This window comes from Notothenia rossii (genome assembly GCF_949606895.1).
Source record: "Notothenia rossii genome assembly, chromosome: 8".
NCBI lineage: Eukaryota > Metazoa > Chordata > Actinopteri > Perciformes > Nototheniidae > Notothenia > Notothenia rossii.
Window position 1 is genome coordinate 58,364,868 of NC_136906.1, and position 15,016 is coordinate 58,379,883.

The 15,016-nt window shown below is 39.3% G+C and overlaps 1 long non-coding RNA gene across 2 annotated transcripts in view; it reads left to right on the plus strand.

The window, feature by feature from the left end:
- LOC307017216 overlaps nucleotides 1–12,556 on the plus strand; it is a 37,875-nt gene extending 25,319 nt beyond the window's left edge. For both annotated transcript variants that reach the window (XR_013802074.1, XR_013802075.1), the window contains 2 exons: nucleotides 8,055–8,146; nucleotides 11,996–12,556. This is a non-coding gene — a long non-coding RNA (uncharacterized lncRNA). The remainder of the gene's footprint in view (nucleotides 1–8,054; nucleotides 8,147–11,995) is intronic.
- Nucleotides 12,557–15,016: the final 2,460 nt, after the last annotated feature.

Sequence of the window (15,016 nt, forward strand, 5' to 3'; positions counted from 1 at the left end):
AGGTTACAGTGTTTTTCTCAGAATTGACCGGTTTTAACTGAAAAGCTGATAAGCACTTAGCTTTTCTTAATTGTTCTTCATGTATAAAATGAGTATGTGACAATTGGAAATCGACATCAAAATGCTTCCGACTTCGAATGGAATGGCCTCAGAAAGAAAGATTATCAACTTTCATATGATCATTAGTGCAACTCTCATGTGATACCAGCCGCCCTCAGTCCTCCTTCACACAAATGCACAGCTCCCTAACAAAGTTAGTTTCCACTTTGCACACTTTCTTCACTTAAGGGTCAACATCGTTTTCTACATATCATTTCAGTCTCGTTCAGACAGTTTCCTCTACAATTACGTATAAGTAATTATCTGGGAGATCATAGCGAGAACTGAGGGCTGCTGGTATCACATTACATCAAATAGAAAAGGACAGCGGCTTTATTGAAACATTGACTGGCTAATTGGTATCTTTCTTGTAGCGAAACCTGTCACAGGCTACCAGGATGTGAGTTAACAATCTGAGACTTGTTTTAGTATTCAGTGTTACAAGGGTATTTTATTTGTAGAAAGATTTAATAAAAGGTATATTTGCTTGTTAAACCTTTAGAGTTATTGCCTTTCATAAGTTGCTTAAATATATTTCCTTAGTTTGTCATTCTATATATAATGAATTGGGTTTTTCTTTAGTGAGATGTAGATATGTTCTTAAAATGGTATTGAGGTTCAGGAAGGAAAGATTTTGATCGCATTGGCTCAGCAAAACTCGAAGATATGCAATATTGTCTGTTCAAACCTTTATATATACAGTCTGGTTCAAACAGGGTTCATTTATAATAAATATATTTTTACTGCAAATATTACAAACAGATTTGCTCTTATTTTTGATTATGAATATAAGTAACATTATTATCATCAAGAGTTTTTTTAATAAGCCGTAAACATCATCAAATACCCCCCATCACCAACCACTGATTGGATCTGATTAGTTGATTGTGAAGTATTTACTTCATAATGAACTCTGACATTCTTATTATACACTAGACACTAAGCAGATGAGCTGCCATTGGTGACTAATTTGACATGTGCATTTGTTAGCTTCAATACACTGTGTTTGAGCCGAAGCCAGAGTGGTTACCATGGTGAGTCCTGATGGACTGTGCCATTCGGACGTCTTCTGTCACAGAGGCTGGACGAGGCCACAGGAATGGCAGAAAGGGTTATCTCGCTCCTTTTTTAACTTTATTTCTTTAACCATATTGTGCCTCCAAACCAATCCCCTGCCTTTTCAAATCTGTGGCCTCACTCTTTCCTCCTTTTTTATGACGGATAGAAAGAGAATTCACCCTCTGTTCTCCACCTGGGGGGATTCTAAAGAGAAGTCATCCAATTTTCTGCAGGTGGCTGTCTTACTTTGGAAATGGCAAAAGTTAATATTAAAATCTGGCAGTAGAGAATACATTAAAGAAGGAAATATAAACATAATAACTAAATGGCCCGTGGGCAGCAAAGCCTCACGCACTTCAGAACTCATGGGCAGCAATATTTCTTGCATTCTGGATTTGGACCCAAATTGATCATTTTATACACAAAATAAGTGCTATTAAAGCATACTAGAGGGAGACAGCAGTCACTAAATGTACACCCTCCATTCACATCTAACTACAGGCAAAAGCTTGGAAAACATGACTGCTTTCAAAGGAAGAAGGAGGAGGTGAGATAAAATGAAAGTGTAAGGCAGCAAAGGCTGTTAATAATTAATTCGGCAGAGTTTTGGTCCTGGGAGGCCAGAGGAAAATATATTGATGTTTGAAAAATGCTAATTAAAGAAAGGAGCACACTTTGGTTTGGAAGGCATCCGTCTGCCCAGGCAGTTGGAAATCTCACTGCTGCCTGGGCTAATGGTGCTAGTAATGCCTTTGGGGGAAACACTGCATGAAATACAGAGGCGGTCACTAATGAGTCTCATGGTCCTCTCCGGCACACAGGATGAATGGGAGCCATGGCGAGAAGACGCTGAAAAGGGAAGAAAGAGCCACAGTTGGTGGAAGACGTGTAATATTCTTTTAAAAGTCCAAAGCAAATTAGGGAATAGGGATCCTTCGGTGGTTGAAACTGTATTAACCTGCACCCTGTAGGCCCTCCGCTGGCAGCCAATGTTGCATATCAACATACAACACTCAATGAGTATTACATTTACACCTTTGGTTTCACACAGCAGTAGAGAACGTGATGTGAAAGAGAAATTGCATTGGAAAAATCCCCCTGGTGTACACGCTTCCATTTCAGCTCCTCTTTAGTCAAATTGTGAACAATTATTTCTGCATACCATTAAAGCCATTGAGACAGAAGAGCAGAAGCAGCAGTGTGAAAACATGACAGTCACGCACATAAATGCTAATGGTTAAATGCTAAAATTATCACAATAACAATGCTAACTGTGATGTTAAGCATGCTAATCAGCACTCAACACAAAGCTTGAGGCTGGTGGGAATGTCCTTTGTCTTAAAGGTATGTAGTCGTCAACCAAAGCATTGAGATCTTCATAATAGCAGCAGATCCCCATTCATGAGGGGAACATAAAATGTATTTTTCAAATCCCTTAGCAATACATTCAATAGTTTTAAAGATAGAAACCCACAAATGTGGACTTCAGTGTGGGAACAAAGTGAACAACAGATATTCCATCAATATATAAAGATATTTCTTTTGACCTGCTGGTGGTAGTATATTTATGTTCAAAGGATCTTCAGGATCAATACTCTGGGGATCCTGAATGTCTCTACCAAACTTCAAGGCAATTCATCCATTAGTTGTCAACACATTTCACAAAAGAAACACAAGTGCAAATGTCATTGGTGGGACATGAAGGAAATTCAGATGATCACCAAAGTCAATAGGATTCATCCTCTGGGGATCATGACTATCAAATCTTGCTCAGATATTTCAGTCCAGACCAGAGTAGTGGACGCATTCAGAAACTGTGTTATGCCTCTTGATTGGGTGGAAAAATAGACTGCTATTGGCTCAGAAAAATATGAAGTCAGGTGATGTAGGATAAATAGCGTCAAAGTATGTAAGGAGAATCGGGTGGAGGGATGAGTGAAACAAACACAAGACTTTAACCTTGGACAAAATGTGCATATTTGTAACTTACCTCAATAACTAGGTTAACTCATGCACAAAACTTAAGTTCTACAACAAATCCTGACCATGATCTTGTTCTAAAACTAACCAGGTAGATTTAAAACTGCAACTGTTTCATTTAGGTATAATTGCCACCAAGAGAGCCACGTATCTATGTTGGTTTTTAAGAGGGTAGGAAAAAACAACCTATATGGTTGTATGGGAGGATGAGGACTTGGAAAACCAATTACATATCAACAATATAGCCTCACACATGCTTTCATTCCTGCCTGTATCTCCTGCATGGAAGGTCAACCTCTACTCTATACATTTGGTGCGTTCTTTACCACCCAAGACTCGCACATTTCCCATGACAACTGAAGAATAGCTATTAAATGACAGCCATTACGTTTTAATTTACAGGCTTGTATCATTCCTTGACATTTGCCTCCAGCAAATGAGGTGCAGTCACAAACAGAAACAAATGAACCACCTCTGTATGAGAAGGTTCCTCCTGTGCCATGTACACACGAGATGTAAACAGTGCGGTATGTGCCTTTTTCTTCAACATAAAAACAATCTATTCCTGTAGGTAGTGTTTACTCAGCATCCTCGAAGGAATTTATTCAAATGATTTTTGTATGTTGGTTTGTTTGATCTTGAATAATTGCTAATGTAGCCTTTCACTTGTACAGTATTTGTTTCAACACAATCAAATCTGCACTTAGATTGGGGATAATGAGATTTACGCTGATGATTCCCTTTATTCCCATTTATGTTTAATACATATAAAGAGCGTGGAATAATCTTTATTGCATGCTGCTTCATTAGACGACATCTCGCACAGCCTGATAAAACGCAAGTGTCCCATTTCTCTACAGTATTCTCTTTCTGTCCCGTGGGAGATAGCAATCTGAGGACAGAGGAGAGATATGGTCTTTGTAGTGGCAGATCGTCAGAAAAAACGAGATCCAATCTTTCACTTTCTACCTCTCCCTCTCTCTCAGAAAAGATAGGGCTGATGCATTGCTCGTGCAAGGTCTCACCAAGCTCCCTTTCAAAATATGCGATGCACGTAGATGATAAAGTTGAAAGCAAGTGTATTGGAGCAGATATCAAATAACTGGGAGATAACTCACATAACTTGTGACAAAGATTAGAGTTTGATTAGGCACAGAGATTGTTTTATTGATATTCACGCTTCCATCTGATCTGATAAGACCGTTAATTCAAAGCGTCCCATTAAGCTTTGTAACCTTGCTGCCGAATGTGAAAATCCCCTCTTGTGCTGCAGCATGTAACACTTATTATGTTGAGAGTACAAGTGGTGACATGTAACTCAAGGCATGTCCTTCAGTAGATTACTTGAATACCTTATCAGGCTGTTGGTACTTTACTGATTTCCGTTTCTTGCTACTTTATACTTCCACTTCACATTTTGAAGAAGGACATTTTACTTTTTGTATAAACTGTCATGGTCTGACAGCTAGAGTTAAAAGTTAACATGCAAATTATCTTTCGTAAAAGCTGCTTTAATGTTCAGCAAAAAATTCCCCCTTTTTTCATGTCATTTAGTCCCGAAGGATATTTTCTTATGAGAAGTTAAAAGTTTAAAATGACACAAATTTGAGGACTCATTTTAAAGTAGCCATTGAAAACAATATATTACATGTTCTATCAATAAAAAAGCCCATACCAATAATGTAAAGATGAAAAATTAACTGATTTATTTACAATGCAGGCAATCGCAGCAATTATTCAAAAGGAAGCTGACGCATCATTATTAGAAGGTCGATCATGGTAACAGTATACAAGAAAGATGGTGACAGCTGTCGCCTAATAATGCAAGTTTATATACAGTTTTTATGAAAACTAGACAAAAATATACTTTGCTTTGGTTGTCTTGGACTAGACTAAAGTAGCATCAAATGATTCATTTACAATTAAGACTAAATCAAAATCAAAAAAATGTATTTATATAAATTATATTCCATTAGGTGAGTTGTTCTATGACATTAATATAATTAAAATAAAATGAGTTACTTTTAGTTACTAAGGATTTTTTAGCACTTTGGACAGAATTATTTAAGTAATATTGAGATTTTTGAACATGGCTGATATATTTCTAAGGCATGTGAATGCTTCTCCCAGCCCCCGTGTATTACAGTTAATGCCTGAGCCTGAAATATTACACAATCAATTACAGCCCCCTCTAACTGGGGAGGTGAGCGTTAATGTTCCCGGGCGCTCACCTTACAATTGACGCCGGGTGTCATTAGCATTCATGTTGGCTCTCGCCTTCCCCTCGCCAACCGGCCCCACTTCATCAGTTAAACACCGAGCTTCTAACCCTGGCTTTGTTTGGTGGGAGCGTCCATGTCTGATAAGGGTCCCCCTGATATGGCTGACATCATTAATCACCAGCTCTGTGGGAGGACACGGTGGGCAGGTTGAGATTTCCATCGTCTCTCCCTCTGGATCCTTTTTAACGCTGCCACGCTCCCTAATTAATAGCTAGCCCTCTCTCTTCGCAGATGTACATCAAAATGCATGCAGGGAGAGGTAAATAATGGCAGGCAGGCAGGGAGTTTACTGTTCTCTGTCAGAGACGTAGAGAAAGCAAGAGAGATGGAGTGAATCAGTTAACTTGTACTGTATGTGTGAGATAAAGACAGAGAGGGAGGCGAGACTCAGTGGACGGAAAAGTGATATTACGAAGTACGTGAAAGGTGGAACAGCAAATGTCAGCACCATCGATAACACCGCCTTGTTGGTGACCATTTTTCGCCTTCAAATTAAGCGCCCGGGGGGGTAGTAAAACAGTTGGAGTGGAGAGAGATGAAACATGAGGCCAAAGCTTTCATTTTACTGCTAATGCACGCTGCTGGAACCAACTTTTAATTGCCTCTTACGGATGATGGATACAAAATAAAAAGTGGGGCAGTGTGTATTTACTCGCAGCTTTGTCAGTCAACCAGCTCACACTTTAACTGTTTTAAGGATCCTGCCACTGTGTGATCAGAAAAGCCTGTGATTCAAAGAAAAACTTTAAAAGTAGTGGTTATTTTCTGCAACGATAATTGTCTTGCTTCTCTCGAATGAATGAATGAATGTTAGAACCGGTGTATTTCCATAGTGATGAAACACAGGAGATGAGATAAGAAACACAAGAGACAGAGATGCAAATTGCTTGTGGCGCAGGTGAGATTGTGATAAAAAAGGTGTTATACAACATATCCGCTCATAAGCATATACATAAACAAAAAACGAGACACTGTTACAGATTGCAGGAAATTATATTTCCCAATTTAGCCTTTTTCTGCTCTTGAGTGTTAAAGCTCCCTATTTCCATGCTAATGTCCCTGCTTTACCCGTAACCGCTCCTGTCACGGCCCAAATTAAGGGCACTTAGTCATTACCCACACCTGAAGAAAAAGAAGGGAGATATAAAAAGATGCTCCAGTCAGAACAAAATGAACCTCTTGAATAATTACTTTAAATTGCCAGGTGCATACTGAGATTCCCAGTACTTTATTTCCCTAGGGCACCTTAGGGATTCTGTCCCAGTCTTTATATTATTGGCAGCTAGGATTTGATACTCATGAAATATAATACTTGGACCCCTCAGGCTTTTGGAATTGCACAATCGCGATTATCAGTGCAAATTAATCTAATGCTATAGCTGCACTTTTCTGATTGGAAGTATCAGAGACTGTTTGAATATGGGTCTAGTCTCGAGTCTCCATGACTTCACTAACAGTTTTCTGAAGAGACTTTCTGAGGCTTGATGTGGGTGTCTCCAGTCGCCGCCATATTGTAAGTGACCATCCAAAAAATGGGCATTGTCAGTGGAGCTAATGTGGTCACGAGTCATGTAGCATAGCAGACAGGAAGTGGATATCTAAATGAGACTGCACCCAACTGTCACTCAAAGCTACCTCTCCCCTATCATGTGTACATTTTGGCCTAAATACAATTAAAAGTGGTGAGTTGTATAACATTTCACTCTATGTACAGTTGTCATAATAATACAAACATTGCTATGGAGAACAAACCGGTTTTTGTGGAAGGCTGTAAGCATGTTTATTTATGCTGTAATGTTGGACAATTTAACATCCGGGTCTTTCAATTTTGACTCCCTTCTGTATCCAGCCTCTAGTGGCCATTTGACAAACTACAGTTTGGGGTCTTCTGTAAAGGTGTTGTTGCTTAGCCCTGGAGCCGGAGGTTGCCGCTAGGTGAGAAACCAAAAGAAAAGGCAGAATTAAATTAGTAAAAAAAAAAACCTGTTTTAATGAATTGCCAGGCAAAATAAGCTTTGTTTCTGTTATAATGGGAAAATACAAAAATAATTTTCATATAAACAAAAGTTCAGCACATACAATGGGTCAATTCCAACCATTTACAGGGAGGGAACCACAACAATGGATAGTGGATTCTATTAAAAAAAGGAAAAACAGAAACTGAAAGATGCTTAAATTAAAGATAATCATTGTTGTTATAAGGAAATGTGAGTAAAAAAAAAGAACATTGTCATTATAAGACTTTGTAACCCAACCTTGAGTTTTTCTTTAAATTTGCTTAAGTCATGAACAAAAACTCCAAACAGATAAATAAAATGCCACTTGTTACCTAATTAACTGCCGCTGAAGATTCACCTTCTTTTATCTCTCTCTTTAGAGAAACCTGCGCTCTTGGGGTTTAACAAAAGGGTAGGACTCACGAGTCAGGTCAATTATTGTGTGTGTGTGTGTGTGTGTGTGTGTGTGTGTGTGTGTGTGTGTGTGTGTGTGTGTGTGTGTGTGTGTGTGTGTGTGTGTGTGTGTGTGTGTGTGTGTGTGTGTGTGTGTGTGTGTGTGTGTGTGTGTGTGTGTGTGTGTGTGTGTGTGTGTGTGTGATTAAAGGAGACATTGATGAAACGCTTACTTTCTGTTTAGAAGCATGCAGAGAAAAAACAGGCAGCGGGATGCTTGACACCCAAAACCCCAACGCCATGGGAGGGCCCGGCATCGAGTGTGAGTAATTATGTGTGAGTACTTTGCTGCCCTATAGCTTCTAAAGAGCCCATTCATAATGCTCTCCGCTGCAAAAGTCACTCACATGAACCAGAACCACATTCATATTGTATCAATCACTCTCTGGGGGGTGCTAATCATGGCAATCAAGAATTGATTTTCGTCTGCTGTAACATGCTTGTCGTTTGGTCTCATGTTTTCACGGATGGGATGAGTTTTGTGGGTTAAATAGCCCAGATAGTCACAATATACACACTGGAGCTATCAGGCCATTAATCTTATGCAATCCTGAATGAACAATCGCACATACCTCACAATCTATTTCTGAGGATGTGGTGAAATTCTGTCTTCCCATATTGGGTGAACAAATATTCGATATATGGCCTCCTTGTGCGTTTACAGTACAACACATTCCCAATGAAAGCACTCATCTCGCTTACACTTAAACAATTGGGGGAAGCTCCCCCCTCCCAATCCATAATGAGATTCCTGGTGCTTTTACAATTGATACTGCATGATGAACTTTAATGAGATGCTTTTGAAAAGATGAGCCCAAATCAGCACTTCTGCTTGGATCGCAGGCACAGTATAGGAAGAAGCGGAGATAAATACTCTTTTGCCAAGTGAGGGGTAAGCAGTATCGATCCATATGCATTGTCTCGTTAATTTTGCCAGAGGTGTGGATTCCTCGTGATCAATATCTTGCGACTGCATCTTTATTCTTCTGTGTAACCTATTACTGTCGGTGAAATGTGAGGCCGGCACCACAATTAAAGCTCTGGAGCAGCCAAGGCCAATCAATAGGATAGATGTATGATCTGTACAGCAGGAAGCAATAACTAGTCAAAGGTTCAGGGTATATTCTTCCAAGGCCAAAGGCTAATCCGGTTGAGTGAGTTCATCTTAGTCAATGGCCACCATGGTTCCCTAAAGCATTATTTTAATAAGAAGAGAGCCCCTAAAGGCTTTACTCAATAGTCTCCAGGATTCAGGGTTAGTTCCATCCATCTGCAGATTTTATGAAAGCAATGATCTGCGTACACCTTTGCCTTTATGCATGATTTAATCAACTACAAAGTGTTTTTTCAAACTCTCTGATTAAACACGGCTTAAGAACAATACAGGCTATATACAGAGGCCTTGCAAGACACAAAAGAGGAATTCATATAGGAAACACGGAAAATACTGACACCCTTCCATTAAGGTCAATAAACAAATGCAAATAATAAGATGGGAACACATTGAAGTAACAGGGTTGAAAAAAATAGATGAAAAGTGAAGAACAAAAAACAAGAAATGTATTCCTCTTTGAATCTGTTGTAATTCATCGCAAACTCTAGGTTCCGTAAGGGTTCCTTTTTAAAGCCTTACGCGTAAAACAATGTAGCTCCACTGTGCTTCCTGTGAACATGTTGCTAAAGGTAATTTAATTTAAATGTTAGGTTAAGACAGGGGTCTACAACCTTTTTGACCAAAAGAGCCATTTTGCCCCCTTTTCCAACAGTTTGTTTTGTCTGGAGCCGCAAAACATATTTGATAGCTTATAAAGTTGTATTTATTGTTATATCATAGACAAAAACTACCGTTTTTTTGCATTTAAATATGTATTACATTATAAAACTGTTAACCTCTAATAAGAAACAAAGAACTCTTATAAGGAGAATTAAAACAAATACACAGGCTACTTTAAAATAAACAGTGATGCAAATTAGTCGCTTTTCGGCGCCTCCCGCTTTTTTAACGCTGCTTTGGGTGACTTGTGTAATTCGTGGAGAACCGAAGAGTTTTCGTTTTGGGGGGGGGGGTGGTCGTCCGTTAGTCCGTCCGACTGACGGACAACTTCTCACTTCAAAAAAGAAGAAGAAATCTAGATCGCAAAATAATTAAACAAGCGAGTACCTGTTTTTCCTGGCCAAGGACAGGTTCATTGAACACAACACGAGCGTAACGTGTCTTCACGTGGTTATTTCTCGTCTGAAAGGAGTGTAGACTAGAGTGCTTACGGAGAGCACCGGAACGCCGCTCCAGCTCTTCAAATATTGCAGTACCCATAAGGAGCCGTACACATGCCGCAGTGTTTGCGTGGCTGTGTCTTTAGTTGTAAGCACAGTGGCGATCTGTTATTAGCATCTGGTTAGCTAGCTATGCTAACGAATTTAAAGAGCTTTTCTAAAACCAGGTGGAAGAGAGCTCTCTCCTGAGAGGCTCAAATAACCTCAGCTGCTCAGTGAGGTTAAGGCACACCTTGATATGATCATTATAATTAATGAGACATTAGAGACTAAATGAAAAACAGGTATAAAATACTATATGACAGTAACAAAAAAGTTGTTAAAAATAACAAGAATAGAGTTTAAAAGGGGAGTGATTTTTAAAATATCCAAAAAGAAAAATCTGCTTACAGTTCTGTTTCAAATGGGTGTTGAAAGATGTACCCATAGATCTCCTCATGTTGCTCTCAAAGTGCACCAGATTGATGCTTTTAACTTCAATATTTAAAAATATATATTGCCGGGGGAGCACGCCCCCGGACCCCCCTAGAGGAGGTTAGGTCCCCCCGACTTAAATAATGTTCACATGGATACTAAATACATTTGCACATATCTTGTGTCCATATCTTTCTGTTTTGGTGGTCAGGATGTTGTAAAAATTGAGAGCAAAAAGGTTCCCCACCCATGCTGTAAATAATAATAAAAACCCTTGATTTATAACTTAACATCTATGTCTCCTATTGATCTGAGTATATTATAAAGAACAGCCAGTTAATTGAAGCATTATAGCACAGGCCTTTGTCAGATGGTATATTACGCTGTTTTTTTCCTGCTTCGAATAGTTCTCTCTTTTTTCACCATACCTGTGTTTGCATCACTGAATAAATCAACACAGCACTTGGGGAGCCCTCTGCACATTTGAGGGGAAAAAAATACAATAAAAATTGACCCACTTTGAAATAAATAAAACATATAGCTGCACCCTAAAAAGAGTTAATGATTGAATTATGACTGAAGATCGTCAGCAGTCTTCCTCTTCCGTTTTTCTCCTCGATACGTAAAGGCTACAGCACCTTTGACAACTTCTCTCCACATATCAAACATCTCGGTAAACCAGCCTCGTTTGCTGTGAAAGCAAATAACTCTCTCCACGCAGAATTAAATCCTGTGTTCCTCCGATACTTTTCTTTTCTCTGATTTATCCATAGTTCGCGGTGGTCAGGTTATTCATCTGTAAGAAAAGGCGCTGGCGCGGGACCGTAGCAGGATATGACGCATATTTTAGTTGACCTAATTAAAACCGTTTTGTTTTTTATTTATGTGTCACAGTATCACCTCAAAATACAAATTACGAAACATTTTCAACCATGCAACAACATTTAAATAGTCCTTCAAATACTTTTATTTAATTACCTTCTTATTTATGTCTAAACTCAAGGGAGCCAGAGCCGCGGGTTGCCGACCCCTGGGTTAAGACAACAAAAAAACTTGGCTAGGTTTAGAGGATAACGGTTTGGATTCACGATGTTTCGTAACGTGGGTTGGGGTTACTAAACTCAACGTTGACTACTAGATTCACACGGAAAGCGAAAAGCAGTCACCTGTGTGAGTTTTCTGTTTATATTCATTCCCTGTCCACTCCTGCTCACCGGACTTGCACTTTTTTGGTCTAAATGCTATGTCCCCTTGCTTCCTGGGCATTTGCCATAATTTTCAAACATTAGGGTAGACGGGTTAAAATTGTGGTCATTTCCAAGCCCATTATTATCACACAGCGAGAACTGTGACAAAATGTTTATTTTTGTCGCCTGGAAAAACGATATGGCTGACCCTGCAAAATAATGAATTCATCATAACACTTTTCTTTGTTAGCAGGGAAAACGACCTACCTGCTGTGGACCCGATTATCTTTGTCCCCAGAAGCAAAGATGGAAGGTCGAATACAAATGTAAAATGTCAAGTGCAGTTGAAGGACGCACGCTGCTACTTTTTATATGTAAAATATGTTGTGATTATGATGTTACTAAGAATAAAAGAGCAAAGTAATTAGGATTTTAAAAATACTGATGATCAAATAAATAATCACCAGAAGTGGGAGATGTGATTAAGCCAATGACATCATGGTTTTCTATGGGATGATGAAGGCTAAATGTTTCCATGTAATCAGCGTTGGCGAGCTCAGCACTGATGACAGATCTGCAGCTGCATGGCGAGATGACATCTTTTCATTGCTCAAAGCTTCCCCCGCCCAGCTGTATTTTCATATCAGTAGAACAGTGGCTGTTAGCATATTAGGCTGTCTTTTTCTGCCAGCTCCTGCCATGGTTTACAAGTGAACAGCGTGACTATAAATCACCGCTAAATCACACGGCAGAACTAAGATTATGTTAAGAATAATGATATAGCTATAAATCTTCCATGCTGCTGACTGGACCAGACAAAAACACGAGTTTATTCTGGGGTTTGTAATAAAATTTCCAATTCAGATTAGCCTGACGTTGATGGATTGTATCATCATTCCCTGTAAATGTAAACTGACTTTTTTTGTTGACAGGCTGACAATTTGACATTGGTTTATTGTGTGGGTGGGTGGCTCTTGTCAATAGTTCGGGGGAATAAAAATCATATCAGATGGATTGTCAAATTTGGAAGTTTTCATTAACTTTGAGGAAAAAGTTTGGAGGGCAAACTTTTTTCTTCCGTTCGTTCCAACATGTATCCAATTGCCTGTGCAGAGTCACAGAAGCAGCTTATATATATTGGTGGGTTGTTTGTCTAACAGCCTCATGGTTTTCTTTTTCTGAGTGCATAGGCACTAACTGAAGAACAGTGATGGCTGTTGGTCATTTGTATATGGATTTCACTGCCACGTTTGAGAAGTTGCGGCTCTCAGGTATTCACTGCAGCATGAAAAGCAATAAATAGGCGAGCTATCTCACTGTTAAAGTCCACTTACCTCCTGAGGGCCCAGTGCTCTATATGTAAATGAGAGTGCCTTGTAGCAAGTATTCACACTCACACGTATAGGTATTCTCTTTCCCTCTTTCTTGGTACTCAGACACAGAAGGTTTCACGTGCACACGCACACAAGTGATTCTAACTGTGTTCTGCTTTAGATCAAAACAAAATACTCAATGAAGTCCTTTCCTCCAGCAGGTTGGATGCGAGGTGACTGCGTCCTCCTCCACTACTCGAGTGTGATGCCTTTGTTTTCCCTTTCTTTTCATTCACTTCACACTGGCTCGGAAACAATTGAGTAAGACATTGTTTGCCCACCTTTTAATATCCTGGAAATGGTGGGGTGGTTTGGCGGTACGGAGGCTTTCTTTGTTTTCTCGATCAGGTCGCTCGTTCGAAGTGGGCATTTCAGCTTTCAATAACAAAATTCAAAGCGGCAATGAAAGCCCGGGATGTTGTTTTCCAACCCCGCCCCTCCCAAGAAAATGTCTGAAGGTAATGGCAGTTAATCACACACATCAGTCAAAGACAGCAATGACCCTGCATGTTCACAGCTCATTTCCATGGCGTCTTCGTGACAGGGAGGGTCAGATGGGGAGCAGCAAAGAAAAACAAACTTCAAAAATGGAGTAGGTATTTAATTAACCATGACAACATAGTTGGGCTTAACGAGCATTTCTTCCCCCCGACTTGAGTCTGCCAACCCTTCTCCGTAGCTTCTCACTGTTGCTCTGGGCAACTCCACGTCTTCGCCGGTTAGCCACAAAAATGAGCGGGCCGCTTGCCAAAGCTTTGTAAATATACATAAAGATGAAACAGCTCTGCCAACATCCTCCTGGTACACAGGGATTAAAGCTTTAATGAAAAAATGTCATCCAAACTATTTTTAATTGAGGCTTTGGTTGGGTGAACGATGCACAGCTGCCAAACATGTGCAGTTCTTTCTTAAACCCTTTCATTTTAGGCTGGTACTCAGCTGGAAAAAAGCCTTTCTTTAAGACAGAAAACATCTGATAGGAATAAGTACAAACAAACTTAACTAATGCAACAGGTGAAACACATTCAATCAGGTGTTACATGTTCAAAAAATACAGTCATAAGGCTCTAACAAACTTCAGCCCCATTCACATTTTGGAAGGGTAGCAGAGCTAACTTACCTTAAAATAACCTTCCCATGAGATTTTTCATTACACAACAACAAGTGACAATCAACATGTACAGTATACATAATTTTAAAAGCAAAGTTGCCAGTGGTTACAGCAAAACACCTTAGAAAAAAAACTAAACTCCTTAATGCAGAAGAGAAATCGCCTTAATACAATGGAGTACATTTACAGTATCTAATAACAAATGTAATGAAATGAAATAAAGGTTGAAAAGTGTCTTAACAATTTCTTGCGTCTTGCAAAATACTCACACATGTTTTAGATCTCCTTTTTCTTTAGTCTGGAGACGTACGATAATACTTTATCGTCAGAAGAATTCAAGTAATATCTGAAATGTTTCTTGCATCACAGCAGCCCCATTTTCAACATCTACCAGGTCAACATATTTAAGACGAGGAACTGTTAAAAGGACCTTATAAAAAAACACTGAAAAACCATAGAGCCTTTAATGTACATTTCAACTTGGGTTGACTCTGCATTTCATTTTAGGATTGACTGGTGCACAAAAGAGTGCTTCAGTTTAACCTTTTTAAATCATTGGACCCTGTAACTCCAATTTTATGGCAACAATTGATATTCTCTGTTCAAACCATGGTTGGGGTCATAAGACTATGTTGTAAGCAAGCCTTATTATATCATTATGGTGATACAAATGCATTTCACTGCTTTTCTCAGGTTATTTTATTTAATTGTAATCTGTCCATAAAGCCCCATGTCAAAAAGTGGGCGAATGGTTACAAAATGTCAGAGGTGTTGTACAACTGGTGTG